At 44.9% G+C, this 16,677-nt stretch overlaps 2 pseudogenes; one reads left to right on the top strand and one right to left on the bottom strand.

Annotated features, from left to right (window-relative positions):
• The first annotated feature begins 2,665 nt into the window (after positions 1-2,665).
• On the top strand, positions 2,666-3,166 carry LOC111167531 (small ribosomal subunit protein uS3 pseudogene; annotated as a pseudogene).
• An 11,028-nt stretch (positions 3,167-14,194) lies between these two features.
• LOC111167549 (sharpin pseudogene) lies at positions 14,195-15,264 on the bottom strand (annotated as a pseudogene).
• Positions 15,265-16,677: the final 1,413 nt, after the last annotated feature.

Here is a 16,677-nt window from a genome sequence, read left to right as displayed (position 1 = left end):
AGATACACACAGGCACAGACAGATACACACACACACACAGATAGACACACACAGACACACATACAGAGACACACAGACAAAAACAGACACATAGACACACACATAGACACACAGATATCAACAGACACACACACAGAGACACACATCCTTATGGCCCAGTCTCCCGCTCTCCACATTTCCTCAGTCTTTTGTAGGTTCCAGTTTCCTTCTCTCTCACCCTCATCTCTCCCTTCACCCTCAAGGGTCTCCTCATTCTTTTAGCCCAGACTGACCATCTGTAATCCCAGCTTCTGCCCTGACTTCTGACTTTTCTTACCCTACATTTCTGCTCCTTTGGTGGGTTTCACCCCTTCACCCCCTGGCGCTCCCCTTTATTTAATCTTAATTTAATCTAACCTCCCGTATATCTTAATTTGCTGGAGGTTGGAATTGGAAGCGGTGGTCTTTACCTTTCAGACCGACACTGTGAACAAGTGAAATAGCTGAGCAGTGATAGTTTTAGGGTACACTAGTAGAAATTACATATATTCCTTCTGAGCGTGTGGGGTGATTATTAAGAGGATAAAGCTGGATAAAGCCATACTGTGTTGTTTCATTTAAACCAGTGATTCTCAACCAGAGGCAGTTTTGTTGCCAAGGGGACATTTGGCAATGTCTGGAGACATTTTTAGTTGTCACAACTGGAGGTGGGGGAGGAGGGATGTTCCTGGCGTCTAGTGGGTAGAGGCCTGGGATGCTGCTAAATAACCTACGCTGCACAGGACTGCTCCACAGCAAAGAATCATTGGGGCCAAAATATCCACAGTGCCGAGCTGGAGAAACCCTGGCTTATATATTCTTCTCCCTTCTTCCCCAGGCCCTCCTCTGCCCTGTCTCCTGATATTCTGGGTCCTCACAACCTAAGCTTGTCACTTGTGTCCCACGGCCCCAATTGCTGGGTTTGCCCACTGCCTGGAGAGCACACCATGCTTGGTTTGAATCTCCACGGTGCAAGCTCACCATGAACACTCCTTTGCTCTTGGAATCCTGGTTGGTGGGAGAGGAAGGGCCTTCCAAAGTTTTTCTTTCACCCACCTTCTGATTCTTCAGAGGAAAAGAAGTGACTTTGCTAAGGTCACAGAGCTACTCAGGGTCTACTCTGGGGGCTCCAGCAGGGTTCCCCACTTCCAGCGCCCTTCTCTTTCTACTCACTCACTGCTTTGGGTCAAATAGGAGAAAATACAAACTGACTGCCTGGGCTAGGACAGGAATCAGATGGATGGGGCTCATTGAAATAGGGACACACTAATGCACTTCCCAATTTGTTTTTCTGGGTTGCATGCTGTAGTGCTCGGGCAAGGGTCCCTGCCAGCCACGTGGTGTGGCTGATGCACCTTCCTGTCCTCGTAGGGGGGACGCCTTGACGTCCAGTGCCATGCTGGGCAGGGCATTAGGAACAACAGCTTTGGGTAGGCTGTCTTCATGCTGTGCCATGTAGCCAACTATGTACTGAGTCAAGTAGTGCCTGAATCTGGGAACAGAATAGCGTAGACACAGACTTTCTGCAGTCAGGAACCACAGTTTGAGAGAATTACAAGGCAATCTGGGCAACTTCCGTGTCTTCCTTCGCTCCCTCACCTCTCCCCAAACAACCACATTTTATCAGTGAGGAAAAGGACCTTTTGGTGGGAGGGAGAGGGGATGGGCCAGTGTTTTTCCAAGTAAGGTCCTTTGACCTACAAGCCTCAGAATGGCTTTGGGGGAATGTAAAAATGCATATTCCTAGACCTACATTTTTCATCTCCGGGGTATGGGGCCTCACGCTGAAATTTTTAACAAGTTCCCAGGGTATCCTTCTGTAGTCAGAAGTTTAAGAACCACTGACCCAGACATTTGAATAATTAGGCTTTTTTTTCCCCCCAAACAATCTCAGAAAGTCGGACACTTGTAGACAATGTCTGAATGTCAGAGAGAAGATCTGCTGCTAAAAAAAGACAAAGAAAAACAAACAAAACCATGTCTCTTCTTGGTGACATCTCATGGCCGTAAGGTGACTGAGTTTGAGTGGAGCTTTGAAGTTGTAAGGACCACATCTGGGAACGTGTACAACATATCAGGGAGGGATCAGGCTTTGCTCCTGTTGCGAGTTTTGAAAGGGCTGGCACTGGCCTTCTTCTGCTCTCCTGGCACCTCTTGCGTTCCCTCTTAAGGCCTCTTCAAGAGCCCTTTCTTTGAGAACTGCTTTTTACCCAGCTCCCCAAGGGTGCTCAAGGTGCCTGCTCATCGATCCACCTTGAACAGGCACCAATATATTCTAATTAAGAGAGCGTACAGGCTTCTCCTTTCGGCGGCGCGTGGTGGCAAGAAGGCGGTGCAGATTTCCAAGAAGAGGAAGTTTGTTGCTGACGGCATATTCAAAGCTGAACTGAACGAGTTTCTCATTTGGGAGCTGGCTGAAGATGGGTACTCTGGAGTTGAGGTCCGAGTTACACCAACCAGGACAGAAATCATTATCTTGGCCACCAGGACACACAATGTTCTTGGTGAGAAGGGCCGGCGGATCCGGGAATTGACTGTTGTGGTTCAGAAGAGATTTGGCTTCCCTGAGGGCAGTGTAGAGCTTTATGCTGAAAAGGTGGCCACAAGAAGTCTGTGCGCCATTGCCCAGGCAGAGCCTCTGCGTTACAAATTCCTAGGAGGCCTTGCTGTGTGGAGGGCCTGCTGTGGTGTGCTGCGGTTCATCATGGAGAGTGGGGCTAAAGGCTGCGAGGTCGTGGTGTCTGGGAAACTCCCAGGACAGAGGGCTAAATCCATGAAGTTTGTGGATGGCCTGATGATCCACAGTGGGGACCCTGTTAACTACTATGTCGATAACTGCCGTGCGCCATGACGTGTGCTGGGCACAAGGTAAAGATCATGCTGCCTTGGGACCCAACTGGTAAGACTGGCCCTAAGAAGCCCCTGCCTGATCATGTGAGCATCGTGGAACCCAAAGATGAAAGAAATACTGCCCACCACCTCCATCTCCGAGCAGAAGGGTGGGAAGCCAGAGCCGCCTGCCATGCCCCAGCCGGTACCCGCAGCATAATAGGGTCTCCTTGGCCGCTGGATCTGGATGTTGCTCTATAAAGACATTTAATAAAAATCTTTTTAAAAGAAAAAAAAAAAAGAGTATACAGGCCGTGGACACAGTCCTCATTTTCACAGTAATGCTCACTGGTTTTTGGCTCCCGCCCAAGCATGAAGGATTTTCTGGGGGTGGTGACACTCCGTCTGTGCAACTAGCAAAAGTCCTGGGTTGGTGTCTCTGTTTATTCTTTTGCATTTTGCAGGACCAAGCTTTGGACTCAGCTCTCCTTTGTCTCTTTCCAAAACCCATAGTCCTTTGCGGAGGGGATGCTGCTGTGCTGTCGTGCTGCTCCGATGTCCCAGAAGCACAATGGTTCCCTGAGCATGGACCCTATTATGTTTTCTTTCAGAAAGAGATGAAGAGCACACATCCTTCTGTTTTGTGCCCCCCAAAATCTGCATAATTATCTGACCTTAATTGATGGTCACTTTTTTATTTTCAAGTGGGGAGAAAAGGAGTCACAGTACCCAAGTTAGTTTTACAAACTCCCCAGCAGCCCCTAAAACAAATGTCAAAGTTTTGAAACCTATCATACCCATAAGATAGTCACTTGTTCTGTTTCTTATATACCCCAGGGCCTTTGCACTTGCTGTTCCCACTGCCATCTATGCTCTTCATCCGGATAACCACTTGGCTAGCCTGGTTCCCTTGCTTCCTTCTGCTGTCTGCCTAAATGTCTCCTGTTCATGGAGGCCTTCCCTGACCATCCACTATAAAATGTACACGCACTTCCACCCTTGATGCTCCCTCTTCTCCTTTCCTTGCTTCACTTTCCCCCACACCACCCATCTGTCCCTGATGAATTTTACACAGAGTAGCTGTTTGGTTTTTGTGTGTGCATCTGCCCCAGCAAAAGGGAAATTCCATGAGGGTAGGGTCTTGTTTTTTTGTTCACTGCTGTAGCCTCAGCACCTACAACAGTGCCTGGCATAGCAGACTCTCAAGCAATACTGGATGTGTGAATGAGTGAATGGATGTAGAAATAAGGCCCCGAATACTATCTTATTTTTATATAAGTTTTCTCCAGAGTGGACATGCATGTAAGGAGAGAAGTCATGGAGCTATAGGGGTCTGAAAAAAGATGGACCTCTGACCTACCTCTAAACCTGTGGTGATGGTTTCTCTTCACTACCAACTGCCGTTCCCAGAAACCTTAAGAAATGTTTGAAAAAGAAAAAAAAAAAACTAATAAAAATCCTTTCACTTTCATTAGTGGAAACCTTTGTATCAAGTAGGTACAGGAGAAACTCTCTATTTCTGCCTACTGAATCAATATTTGTTTTTTATTTTAAATTTATTTATTAATTATTTATTTTATTTATTTATTTTGGCTGCGCTGGGTCTTAGTACGGCATGCAGGATCTTCATTGCGGCATGTGGGATCTTTAGTTGCAGCACACGGACTCTTAGTTGCGGCATGTGGGATCTAGTTCCTTGGCCAGGGATCGAACCCGGGCCCCCTGCATTGGGAGTGCAGAGTCTTACCCACTGGACCACCAGGGAAGTCCCTGAATCAATATTTGAATCTCAGTATTCACCAGGAGACTCCAGACTTTTGCAAAGAAGATTGGGCAAGGAACAAACCTACATCCAAGCATTTCTTGCCTCCATTATTAATATTACTTCCCCCTGAATATGCTGCAAGCCACGTGTACGCATTTTTTTTATTCAAGTATAGTTGATTTACAATATTGTCTTAACACGTGTACACATCTTGCTTTCAGTAATACCACTTTTTCACGTATATAGACTAGAGAATAAGAATATATGTATGTGTTTTTATATCTATATAGCTATATCTATATCTATTCCCACCATCCCTACCACACACAAATGCAAGAAACAGGAGGGGCAAAATTTGTACGATGTTTGTTACGGTCAACCCACTCTCTTTCTCAAGACTTCGGATAATTGAAATGTAAGCTAGATTCAGTAATTAGTGACTATTCTTGCCAGTAAGTTATAATGGCTCATTTATAATCTTTTCCAGTCTTACCATCTTCTTGGACAATCTAAAGCTACTAGTTCTGAAACCTGTTGGATCATCAGAACTGCTTGAGGTGTTAAGCCTGAGTTTCTCCACCTTGGCACTACTAACAACTGAGGCCAGATCATTCTCCAATGGGGGACTGTCCTGTGCACTGTAGGATGTTTAGCAGCCTCCCTGGCCTTGACCCACTAGTAACTAGTAGCCCCCGCCCCCTAGTTATGACAACCCAACTGTCTCCAGATGTTGCTACATGTCCCCTGGGGGCAAAATCATCCCCCAGTTGAGAACCACTGAGTTAAAGCAACAAGACAGATGCTGGAGTACCCTGAGCCCCTTGCCTTCAGGGAAGGCGGATTTGGGATTCGTTCTCCTGCTCCTCGCTGGACTGCCTTGTGAGTAAACCCTCTCTTCACTGCACACCTCGCTGTCTCAGCGCTTTGACTTGACAGGTATAAGTAACTTAAGTACAGCACAGACAGATTCTGGGACCTCGGTCTGTGGCAATCCTGGAGAACCTCTGCGAGGATCAGGCAGTAAAAACTCTTTTAGAGCAGAAATCCACTGGCCTTAAAAATTAATGGTGGGAGGGAGTCCAGGAAAAGGTCTGGAGCTGCCTAAGAGGCAAGAGACCATTATTTCAGGGTGTGCAAGGAGAGGGGATTCAGAGCACTGCCTAAACGAGCTCCAGAGACGGGCATGAGCCGCGACTGTCAGCACAGACCCCAGAGACGGGCATGAGACGCTAACGCTGCTGCTGCCACCAACAATCCTGTGTGCGAGCACAGGTCACTATCCACACCTCCCTTCCGGGGAGCCTGTGCAGCCCGCCACTGCCAGGGTCCCGGGATCCAGGGACAACTTCCCTGGGAGAACGCACGGTGCGCCTCAGGCTGGTGCAACGTCACGCCGGCCTCTGCCGCTGCAGGCTCGCCCCTCATCCGTACCCCTCCCTCCCCCCGGCCTGAGTGAGCCAGAGCCCCCGAAGCAGCTGCTCCTTTAACCCCGTCCTGTCTGAGCAAAGAACAGACGCCCTCAGGCGACCTACATGCAGAGGCGGGGTCAAATCCAAAGCTGAACCCCGGGAGCTGTGCGAACAAAGAAGAGAAAGGGAAATCTCTCCTAGCAGCCTCAGGAGCAGTGGATTAAATTTCCACAACTTAATGTACCCTGCATCTGTGGAATACACGAATAGACAACGAATCATCCCAAATTGAGGAGGTGGACTTTGGGAGCAACTGTAGACTTGGGGTTTGCTTTCTGCATCTAATTTGTTTCTGGTTTTATGTTTATCTTAGTTTAGTATTTAGAGTTTATTATCATTGGTACATTTGTTTCTTGATTTCATTGCTCTCTTCCTTCTTTTTAATATATATATATATATATATATACACACATATATATTTCCTTTTTCTCTTTTTGTGAGTGTGTATGTGTATGCTTCTTTGTATGGTGTGATTTTGTCTGTATAGCTTTGTTTTTACCATTTGTCCTAGGGTTCTGTCTGTCCGTTTCTATTTTTAGTATAGTTTTTAGCGCTTGTTATAATTGGTGGATTTCGATTTGGTTGCTCTCTTCTTTCTTTCTTCTTTTTGTTACTTTTAAATTTATTTTAAAATTTTTATTTTAATAACTTTATTTTATCCAACCTTCCTTCCTTCCTTCCTTCTTTCCTTCCTCTCTCCCTCCCTCCCACCCTTCCTTCCTTCCTTTCTTTTTTTTTCTCCCTTGTCTTCTGAGCCGTGTGGCTGACAGGGTCTTGGTGCTCCAGCCGGGCGTCAGGCCTGAGCCTCTGAGGTGGGAGAGCCGAGTTCAGGACATTGGTCCACCAGAGACTTCCCAGCTGCACGCAATATCAAATGGCGAAAGCTATCTCAGAGATCTCCATCTCAACACGAAGACCCAGCTCCACTCAATGACCAGCAAGCTACAGTGCTGGACACCCTATGCCAAACAGCTAGCAAGACAGGAACACAACCCCACCCATTAGCACAGAGGCTGCCAAAAATCATAATAAGGCCACAGACACCCCAAAACACACCACCAGACGTGGACGTGCCCATCAGAAAGACAAGATCCAGCCTCATCCACCAGAACACAGGCACTAGTCCCCTCCACCAGGAAGCCTACAGAACCCACTGAACCTACCTTAGCCACTGGGGGCAGACACCAAAAACAAAGGGAGCTACGAACCTGCAGCCTGCAAAGAGGAGACACCAAACACAGTAAGATAAGCAAAATGAGAAGACAGAGAAACACACAGCAGATGAAGGAGCAAGGTAAAAACCCACCAGACCAAACAAATGAAGAGGAAATAGGCAGTCTACCTGAAAAGAATTCAGAGTAATAACAGTAAAGATGATCCAAAATCTTGGAAACAGAATGGAGAAAATACAAGAAACATTTAACAAGGACCTAGAAGAACTAAAGAGCAAACAAACAATGATGAACAGAACAATAAATGAAATTAAAAATTCTCTAGAAGGAATCAATAGCAGAATAACTGAGGCAGAAGAACGGATAAGTGGCCTGGAAGATGAAATAGTGGAAATAACTACCACAGAGCAGAATAAAGAAAAAAGAATGAAAAGAATTAAGGACAGGCTCAGAGACCTCTGGGACAACATTAAACGCACCAACATTCAAATTATAGGGGTCCCAGGAGAAGAAGAGCAAAAGAAAGGGCCTTAGAAAATATTTGAAGAGATTATAGTTGAAAACTTCCCAGTATGGGAAAGGAAATAGTCAAGTCCAGGAAACGCAGAGTCCCATACAGGATAAATCCAAGGAGAAACACCCAAGACACATATTAATCAAACTATCAAAAATTAAATACAAAGGAAAAATATTAAAAGCGGCAAGGGAAAAACAACAAATAGCATACAAGGGAATCCCGATAAGGTTAACAGCTGATCTTTCAGCAGAAACTCTGCAAGCCAGAAGGGAGTGGCAGGACATATTTAAAGTGATGAAAGGGAAAAAGCTACAACCAAGATTACTCTGCCCAGCAAGTATCTCATTCAGATTTGATGGAGAAATTAAAACCTGTACAGACAAGCAAAAGCTAAGAGAGGGCTTCCCTGGTGGCGCAGTGGTTGAGAGTCCTCCTGCCGATGCAGGGGACACGGGTTCGTGCCCCGGTCCGGGAAGATCCCACATGCCATGGAGCGGCTGGATCTGTGAGCCATGGCCGCTGAGCCCGCGCGTCCGGAGCCTGTGCTCCACAATGGGAGAGGCCACAACAGTGAGAGGCCCGCGTACCGCAAAAAAAAAAAAAAAAAAAAAAGCTAAGAGAATTCAGCACCACCAAACCAGCTTTACAACAAATGCTAAAGGAACTTCTCTAGGCAGGAAACACAAGAGAAGGAAAAGACCTACAATAACAAACCCCAAATAATTAAGAAAATGGTAATAGAAACATACATATCGATAACTACCTTAAGTGTAAATGGATTAAATGCTGCAAACAAAAGACACAGACTAGATGAATGGATACAAAAACAAGACCCATATTGTCTACAAGAGACCCACTTCAGACCTAGGGACACATACAGATTGAAAGTGAGGGATGGAAAAAGATATTCCATGCAAATGGAAATCCAAGAAAGCTGGAGTAGCAATTCTCGTATCAGAAAAAATAGACTTTAAAATAAAGACTGTTAAAAGAGACAAAGAAGGACACTATATAATGATTAAGGGATCAACCCAAGAAGAAGATATAACAATTGTAAATATTTATGCACCCAACATAGGAGCACCTCAATACATAAGGCAAATGCTAACAGCCATGAAATGGGAAATTGACAGTAACCCAATCATAGTAGGGGACTTTAACACCCCACTTTCACCAATGGACAGATCATCCAAAATGAAAATAAATAAGGAAACACAAGCTTTAAATGATACATTAAACAAGATGGACTTAATTGATATTTATAGGACATTCCATGCAAAAACAGCAGAATACACTTTCTTCTCAAGTGCTCATGGAACATTCTCCAGGATACGTCATATCCTGGGTCACAAATAAGCCTTGGTGAATTTAACAAAATTGAAATCGTATCAAGTACCTTTTCCGACCACAACGCTATGAGACTAGATATCAGTTACAGGAAAAAACCTGTAAAAAATACAAACACATGGAGGCTAAACAATACACTACTAAATAACCAACAGATCACTGAAGAAATCAAAAAATACCTAGAATCAAATAATAATGAAAACACGATGACCCAAAACCTATGGGATGCAGCAAAAGCAGTTCTAAGAGGGAAGTTTATAGCAATACAATCCTATCTCAAGAAACAAGAAACATCTCAAATAAACAACCTAACCTTACAGCTACAGCGATTAGAGAAAGAAGAAAAAAACCCACCAAAGTTAGCAGAAGGAAAGAAATCATAAAGATCAGATCAGAAATGAATGAAAAAGAAATGTAGAAAACAATTGCAAAGATCAATAAAACTAAAAGCTAGCTCTTTGAGATGATAAAGAAAATTGAAAAACCATTAGCCAGACTCATCAAGAAAAAAAGGGAGGAGACTCAAATCAATAGAATTAGAAATGAAAAAGGAGAAGTAACAACTGACACTGCAGAAATACAAGGGATAATGAGACATTAGTGCAAGCAACTATATGCCAATAAATTGGACAACCTGGAAGAACTGGACAAATTCTTAGAAAGGCACAACCGTCCAAGACTGAACCAGGAAGAAATAGAAGATATAAACAGACCAATCACAAGCACTGAAATTGAGACTGTGATTAAAAATCGTCCAACAAACAGAAGCCCAGGACCAGATGGCTTCACAGGCGAATTCTATCAGACATTTAGAGAAGAGCTAAAACCTATCCTTCTCAGACTCTTCCAAAATATAGCAGAGGGAGAAACACTCCCAAACTCATTCTACGAGGCCACCATCACCCTGATACCAAAACCAGACAAGGATGTCACAAACAAAGAAAACTACAGGCCAATATCACTGATGAACATAGATGAAAAAATCCTCAACAAAATACTAGCAAACAAAATCCAACAGCACATTAAAAGCATCATGCACTATGATTAACTGGGGTTTATCCCAGGAAGGCAAGGATTCTTCAGTATACGCAAATCAATCAATGTGATACACCATATTAACAAACTGAAGGAGAAAAACCGTATGATCATCTCAATAGATGAAGGAAAAGCTTTTGACAAAATTCAACACCCATTTATGACAAAAACTCTCCAGAAAGTGGGCATAGAGGGAATCTATGTCAGCATAATAAAGGCCATATATGACAAACCCACAGCAAACGGCATTCTCAATGGTGGAAAACTGAAAGCATTTCCTCTAAGATCAGGAACATGACAAGGATATCCACTCTCACCACTATTATTCAACATAGTTTTGGAAGTCCTAGCCACAGCTATCAGAGAAGAAAAAGACAAAAAAGGAATACAAATTGGAAAAGAAGAAGTAAAACTGTCACTGTTTGCAGATGACATGATACTATACATAGAGAATCCTAAAGATGCCACCAGAAAACTACTAGAGCTAATCAATGAATTTGGTAAAGTTGCAGGATACAAAATTAATGCACAGAAGTCTCTTGCATTCCTATACACTAATGATGAAAAATCTGAAGGAGAAATTAAGGAAACACTCCCATTTACCATCGCAACAAAAAGAATAAAATACCTAGGAATAAACCTACCTAAGGAATCAAAAGACCTGTATGCAAAAAACTGTAAGACACTGATGAACAAAATTAAAGATGATACTAACAGATGGAGAGATATACCATGTTCTTGGATTGGAAGAATCAACATTGTGAAAATGACTCTACTACCCAAAGCAATCTACAGGTTCAATGCAACCCCTATCAAATTACCAGTGGCATTTTTCACAGAACTAGAACAAAAAATTTTACAATCTGTATGGAAACATGAAAGACCTCAAATAGCAAAAGCAGTCTTGAAAAAAAAAAACCAAAAACGGGGCTTGAGGAATCAGGCTCCCTTACTTTAGACTACACTACAGGGCTACAGTAATCAAGAGTGTATGGTACTGGCACAAAAACACAAATATAGATAAATGGAACAGGATAGAGAGCCCAGAGATAAACTCACGCACTTATGGTCACCTAATCTATGGTAAAGGAGGCCAGAATATACAAAGGAGCAAAGACAGCCTCTTCAATAAGTGGTGCTGGGAAAACTGGACAGCTACATGTAAAAGAATGAAATTAGAACACTCCCTAACACCATACACAAAAATAAACTCAAAATGGATTTCAGACCTAAATGTAAGGCCAGACACTATAAAACTCTTAGAGGAAAATATAGGCAGAACACTCTATGACATAAATCACAGCAAGATCCTTTTTGACCCACCTCCTAGGGAAAGGGAAATAAAAACAAAAATAAACAAATGGGACCTAATGCAACTTAAAATCTTTTGCACAGCAAAGGAAACCATAAATAAGACCAAAAGACAAGCCTCAGAATGGGAGAAAATATTTGTAAATGAAGCAACTGACAAAGGATTAATCTCCAAAATTTACAAGCAGCTCAATATCAAAAAAACCACCCAATCCAAAAATGGGCAGAAGACCTAAATAGACATTTCTCCAAAGAAGATATACAGATTGCCAACAAACACATGAAAGGATGCTCAACATCACTAATTATTAGAGAAATGCAAATCAAAACTACAGTGAGATATCACCTCACACCAGTCAGAATGGCCATCATCAAAAAATCTACAAACAATAAATGCTGGACAGGGCGTGGAGAAAAGGGAACCCTCTTGCACTGTTGGTAGGAAGGTAAATTGATACAGCCACTGTGGAGAACAGTATGGAGGTCCTTTAAAAAACTAAGAATAGAACTAGCATATGACCCAGCAGTCCCACTACTGGGCATATACCCTGAGAAAACCATAATTCAAAAAGAGTCATGTACCACAATATTCATTGCAGCTCTTTTTAAATAGCCAGGACATGGAAGCAACGTAAGTGTCCATCAACAGATGAATGGATAAAGAAGATGGATGTGGCACATATATACAATGGAATATTACTCAGCCATAAAAAGAAATGAAATTGAGTTTTTTGTAGTGAGGTGGTTGGACCCAGTCTGTCATAGAGTGAAGTAAGTCAGAAAGAGAAAAACAAATACCGTATGCTAACACATATATATGGAATCTAAAAAAAAAGGCTCTGAAGAACCTAGGGGCAGGACAGGAATAAAGACGCAGATGTAGAGGACGGACTTGAGGACACGGGGAGGGGGAAGGGTAAGCTGGGACAAAGTGAGAGAATGGCATGGACATATATACACTACCAAATGTAAAATAGATAGCTAGTGGGAAGCAGCCGCATAGCATAGGGAGATCAGCTCGGTGCTTTGTGACCACCTAGAGGGGTGGGATAGGGAGGGTGGGAGGAAGACGCAAGAGGGAGGAGATATGGGGATATATGTATATGTATAGCTGATTCACTTTGTTATAAAGCAGAAACTGACACACCATTGTAAAGCAATTATACTGCAATAAAGATGTTTTAAAAAAGACAGATGCTGGGGGATTCTGATTGAGTAGGGGCCTGGGAACGTGTGCTTGAAAACAGCTACCCCAGGTAAGTGCCACAGTCTGCCAGAGTTGAGGAGTCCTGCCCGATTTATTCTCCCAGGCAATGACAACACATTCCTCATACTGAGCCCTGGCGAGGATCCAGTTTTCAACTAACTCAAAGTGGAGTGTCAGAAAAAGACGCTTTTGGAGGAAAAATAGAAGAAAGAAGTTATTGCCACTTCCTTTCCTCGTTTCCCTCTCCCTGAGGTGAGAGACACTGACTCTGACAGAAACCAAATTGTCAAGTGGCAAAATTGGAAGCAGTCTAGCCTCACCCAGGAAACAAAGAAAGAAATAGGAAGGGAAGTGTGTGCTTTTATCAGTCCGTGGGCACCTGGCCACTCAGACTGATATCGCAGGGGAGGCCCGGGCCTTTTGCAGGGAAGACGGCACTAAGAGCAAATGCTCCGGATCGCAGTGGTGGATTTTAGCACAGTCTCCAAGAAAGGGGGCCATCAACAGTCTGAGTTAAGCATCTAAAAGGAGAGTAGCAACTCTGAAGACATGGGTCTAACCTGTGGCCCTTCAGCCATTCATTTTGATGTGGCTCTTTTTTTTTTTTTTTTTTTTTTGCGGTACGCAGGCCCTTCACTGCTGTGGCCTCTCCCGTTGCGGAGCACAGGCTCCGGACGCGCGGGCTCAGCGGCCATGGCTCACGGGCCCAGCCGCTCCGCGGCATGTGGGATCTTCCCGGACCGGGGCACGAACCCGTGTGCCCTGCATCGGCAGGCGGACTCTCAACCACTGCGCCACCAGGGAAGCCGATGTGGCTCTTTTTAAGCCTACGTTCCTTTTTCGTGAGTCTCTAAATCATGACCCGGCACACAATGGCAACTGGGTTTTCGTCTCCGAAAGTGCATGATCAGAGTCAGCAGTGTGGAGATGCAGGGCCCATATACGCCTAGATCATCCTTATGTATATTGCCTCTCGTTTCTTTTTCTCTCTTTTTTATTTTCTTATAAAAATGTGGGAGTAGGTATTTATGTTTAAGTTGAACTATACGAAATCTCCATTTTCATACATTAAAAAAGGAGAGAGTATTGGTGATTTCCTATAGCTAATCCTAATCTTTTCTGTATCTTCTCCCCGTCCCCTTCTCTCACTGTCTCAATCTCTTTCCATGGCTCTATTCTCTTATTTTCTTGCCTTTGCAATCACACGTGTATTACCCAGAATACCAGCTCTGAAGGTCAATAGATAGTACCAGGAAAAATTAAGAAAAAGAAGAGGTTTCAAATTTCAGTAAGTGTTAATTTGAAAACCCACTGATGCACTTCGTATATCTGGAGGGGAGGTTCTGTGTGGTCCAGCCGAAGCAATGACCTGTGAAATTCTTGATCCTGCAGAATGGACCAGTCCTGATGAGAATGTGAATTTGTTTGTGTCACCATTTTTTTTTTTTTTTGCTCAGAAGTGTATTTAATGACTCCAGCTCACCGCGCCTCCCCTGCAACTCCGGCTTTGTCTCCCGTGAGTGGTCAGCAGAGGTTCCCTGAGAGGTTCAGCAGGGCCTCTAGGGACCTTGGGCTTGGAAGGGAAGGGCCATCGTCTCTCCTTGTGGCCTTTGGTAGCTGCCGGGTGGAGGCTGTGGGACGGGGTTCCCAAGCCCAGGGCCTCTGGGTGCTGCACATCTCACAGCCGGGTCAGCTTTGGGGCACTAGTGAAGGTGCAGGAAGGGCAGGGCCAGCCGTGCTGAAGGGCGTTGGGGAGGCTGGAGCCAGCTGGCTGAGGGGCTTGGGGCAGCCCCAGTGGCTAAGGAAAAAGGCGGCCTAGTTCCTCATCCATCTTCTGGGGGTGCTGAGGATTGCGTCCTGGGGCTTCTCGGGGGGGCTGAGAGCCCCGGTCCCGCTGGCCCCCATAGAAAGCAAGGCTGTATCCAGGGACACACAGGCACCTCCCGATGACCCAGCGCTGCACAGCCGGTGGGAAGCCGAACTCCGAGAATATCTGCTCCTGGAGGGCCCCAATGGTGCAGTGGGGGTGGACCGGCAGCGAGACATGGGCAGAGGATGCAGCACCTTCAGCTGTGCCGTGAAGTCTGATGGGGCCGGGAGGGAAGCAGGCCTCCTGCGGCTGGATGCTGAGGGCCACATGATGCTGGGCCAGGATGGCTGCCGCTTGGGCTGCCCGCTTCTCATCCCCACCCTCTCTGGCCCGGGTCAGGTGCCCTGCTAGTTCCTCATTCTGTCCTTCCACGGTGGCACCTCGGACCAGGGCTGCCCACCGCTAAGCTTCCTGAGGGTTGGCGAAGTGCAGGCTGAGAGTCCCAGGCCCTCCTGGTGGAGGCTGCAGCTCATGCTGGATGGGGCCTCGGACGGTGTAGGAGACTGACTCCCAGGGCCGCTCCAAACTGACCGCCCCGGGCCCCGCGCCAAGCAGCTCCAGCCGGAAGCGCCCTGGTCGCTTGTCCGACCCCGCGCCCAGCGGCCTCACCGCGGCAAGCACGGCCAGGAGCACCGCGGCCCAGGCGGGGTCCGAGGCCGCAGCTGCGTCGCCCACCGGCGGCGCCATCTCTGGTCCGGCCCCGGCCCGGCCCTACGAGCCCGCTTCCGTGCCCTCCGGCCGCTCTGTGTCACCATTTTGGCGTGTGAATAGTGCTGCTTTTTTCATTATTTGGGCTTTTAGATTCAAGAAGACTTTTCTGGATGTGGGGATATAGTGTTAGCGGGATTGCTAAAAGAGTCGTGACCTTAAGACCAAAAATCTCTGCGTATGTACTGACAAATAAAGCAAACCGGGCTGGACAGGCTTTGCCGTATGGTCCCACTGATGATCCAGGTGCCTGGTATCTAGTTTCCCATCAAAGTTTGCCTTCTGAATGAGCTCTCTGGCCCTTGCAGCATCTTTGCAAGCTTCTTTAAGTGGATCCTGTTGACTGTCCTTACCCTGCTTGCCAACCTCACTTTTGTTTCCTGGATCACAAATGGAATTTGTCACCTTCTCATGGATAATACACCTCAAGTAACAACACCTTTGTTCCTCTGTGCATAACATGCTTTCTTTCTCTTTCATTTTTAAAGATGCAACAGTTTTGAGCAAAGGCAAAGGCTTGTGGAAAGGAGCCATTAGAACAGCGAGGTCACATAGAAGTATGGGAGTTGATAGGGCACAGGTCCTTAAGAAGGTGAGCAGAAACATGGCCCGATTTCAATATTTTAGATACGATGTGTGACAAGTGCAAAGAAGAGCAGAAATGTCACTGTCACATTTTCTTCTTGTCAGAATCATTTGGGATTATGGGGATTATAGTCAGAACTGCAGTTTTGAGAACCCTGCAATGTTTTTGATTCATCTTTCCTTTTTGAATCTCATACTATGGAATCATGTCAGTCTTCTACTCAAATCTTATTAGGGTCAATAAATTCAAACCAGTGGTTATTTATTTAGCACATACTTCATGTTCAGTGTGTAGTAGGTGGTGTGAGGGTTGCCACACAAGACATGATTCTGCTCTTGAGGGATTCATAATCAAGTTGAGAAAGCTGAAAATAGCTAAATAAATCAAAGAAAATACAGAAATATGTTAAAGTGCTAAAGACAGGTTGCCAGTTTCTTATCCAAAACATTTAGAGCCAGGACTTCAGGATTCATACATTTTCCCTCATTCTAGAAAGGTAGTATAGTTTGTAGCCTATATAACACATAACAATTCTAGTGGGGTAGGGCCACAGCACCCAATAACCAAACTATACATATAATAAAGAGATATAAAGTAAAAACAATAAATAATAAATGAAGACTGTTAATAGACCAGGTTTGTTGCCAAACGAATTTAAACCAAACCTAAGAGAAAAAGTTGTGTTTTCTGAAATGTTTGGGTTTCAGAACTGTGGAAAGGGACGCTGAACCTGTATCATGGGTATTGACTAATATAGGGAAAGGAAATGAATATTTATGGTGTAGGTAGAAACTTTCCAATTTTTTTTCAGCCGCAGCATCTGAGATTCAAACCAAGGAGTAA

The sequence above is a fragment of the Delphinapterus leucas genome, chromosome X (genome assembly GCF_059928025.1).
Source record: "Delphinapterus leucas isolate spDelLeu-1000000601 "Yukka" chromosome X, BTC_Dleu_Yukka2, whole genome shotgun sequence".
NCBI classification, from domain to species: Eukaryota; Metazoa; Chordata; class Mammalia; order Artiodactyla; family Monodontidae; genus Delphinapterus; species Delphinapterus leucas.
The sequence above is the reverse complement of the archived record's forward strand: the minus strand, read 5'-3'. Positions and strand labels throughout refer to the sequence as shown.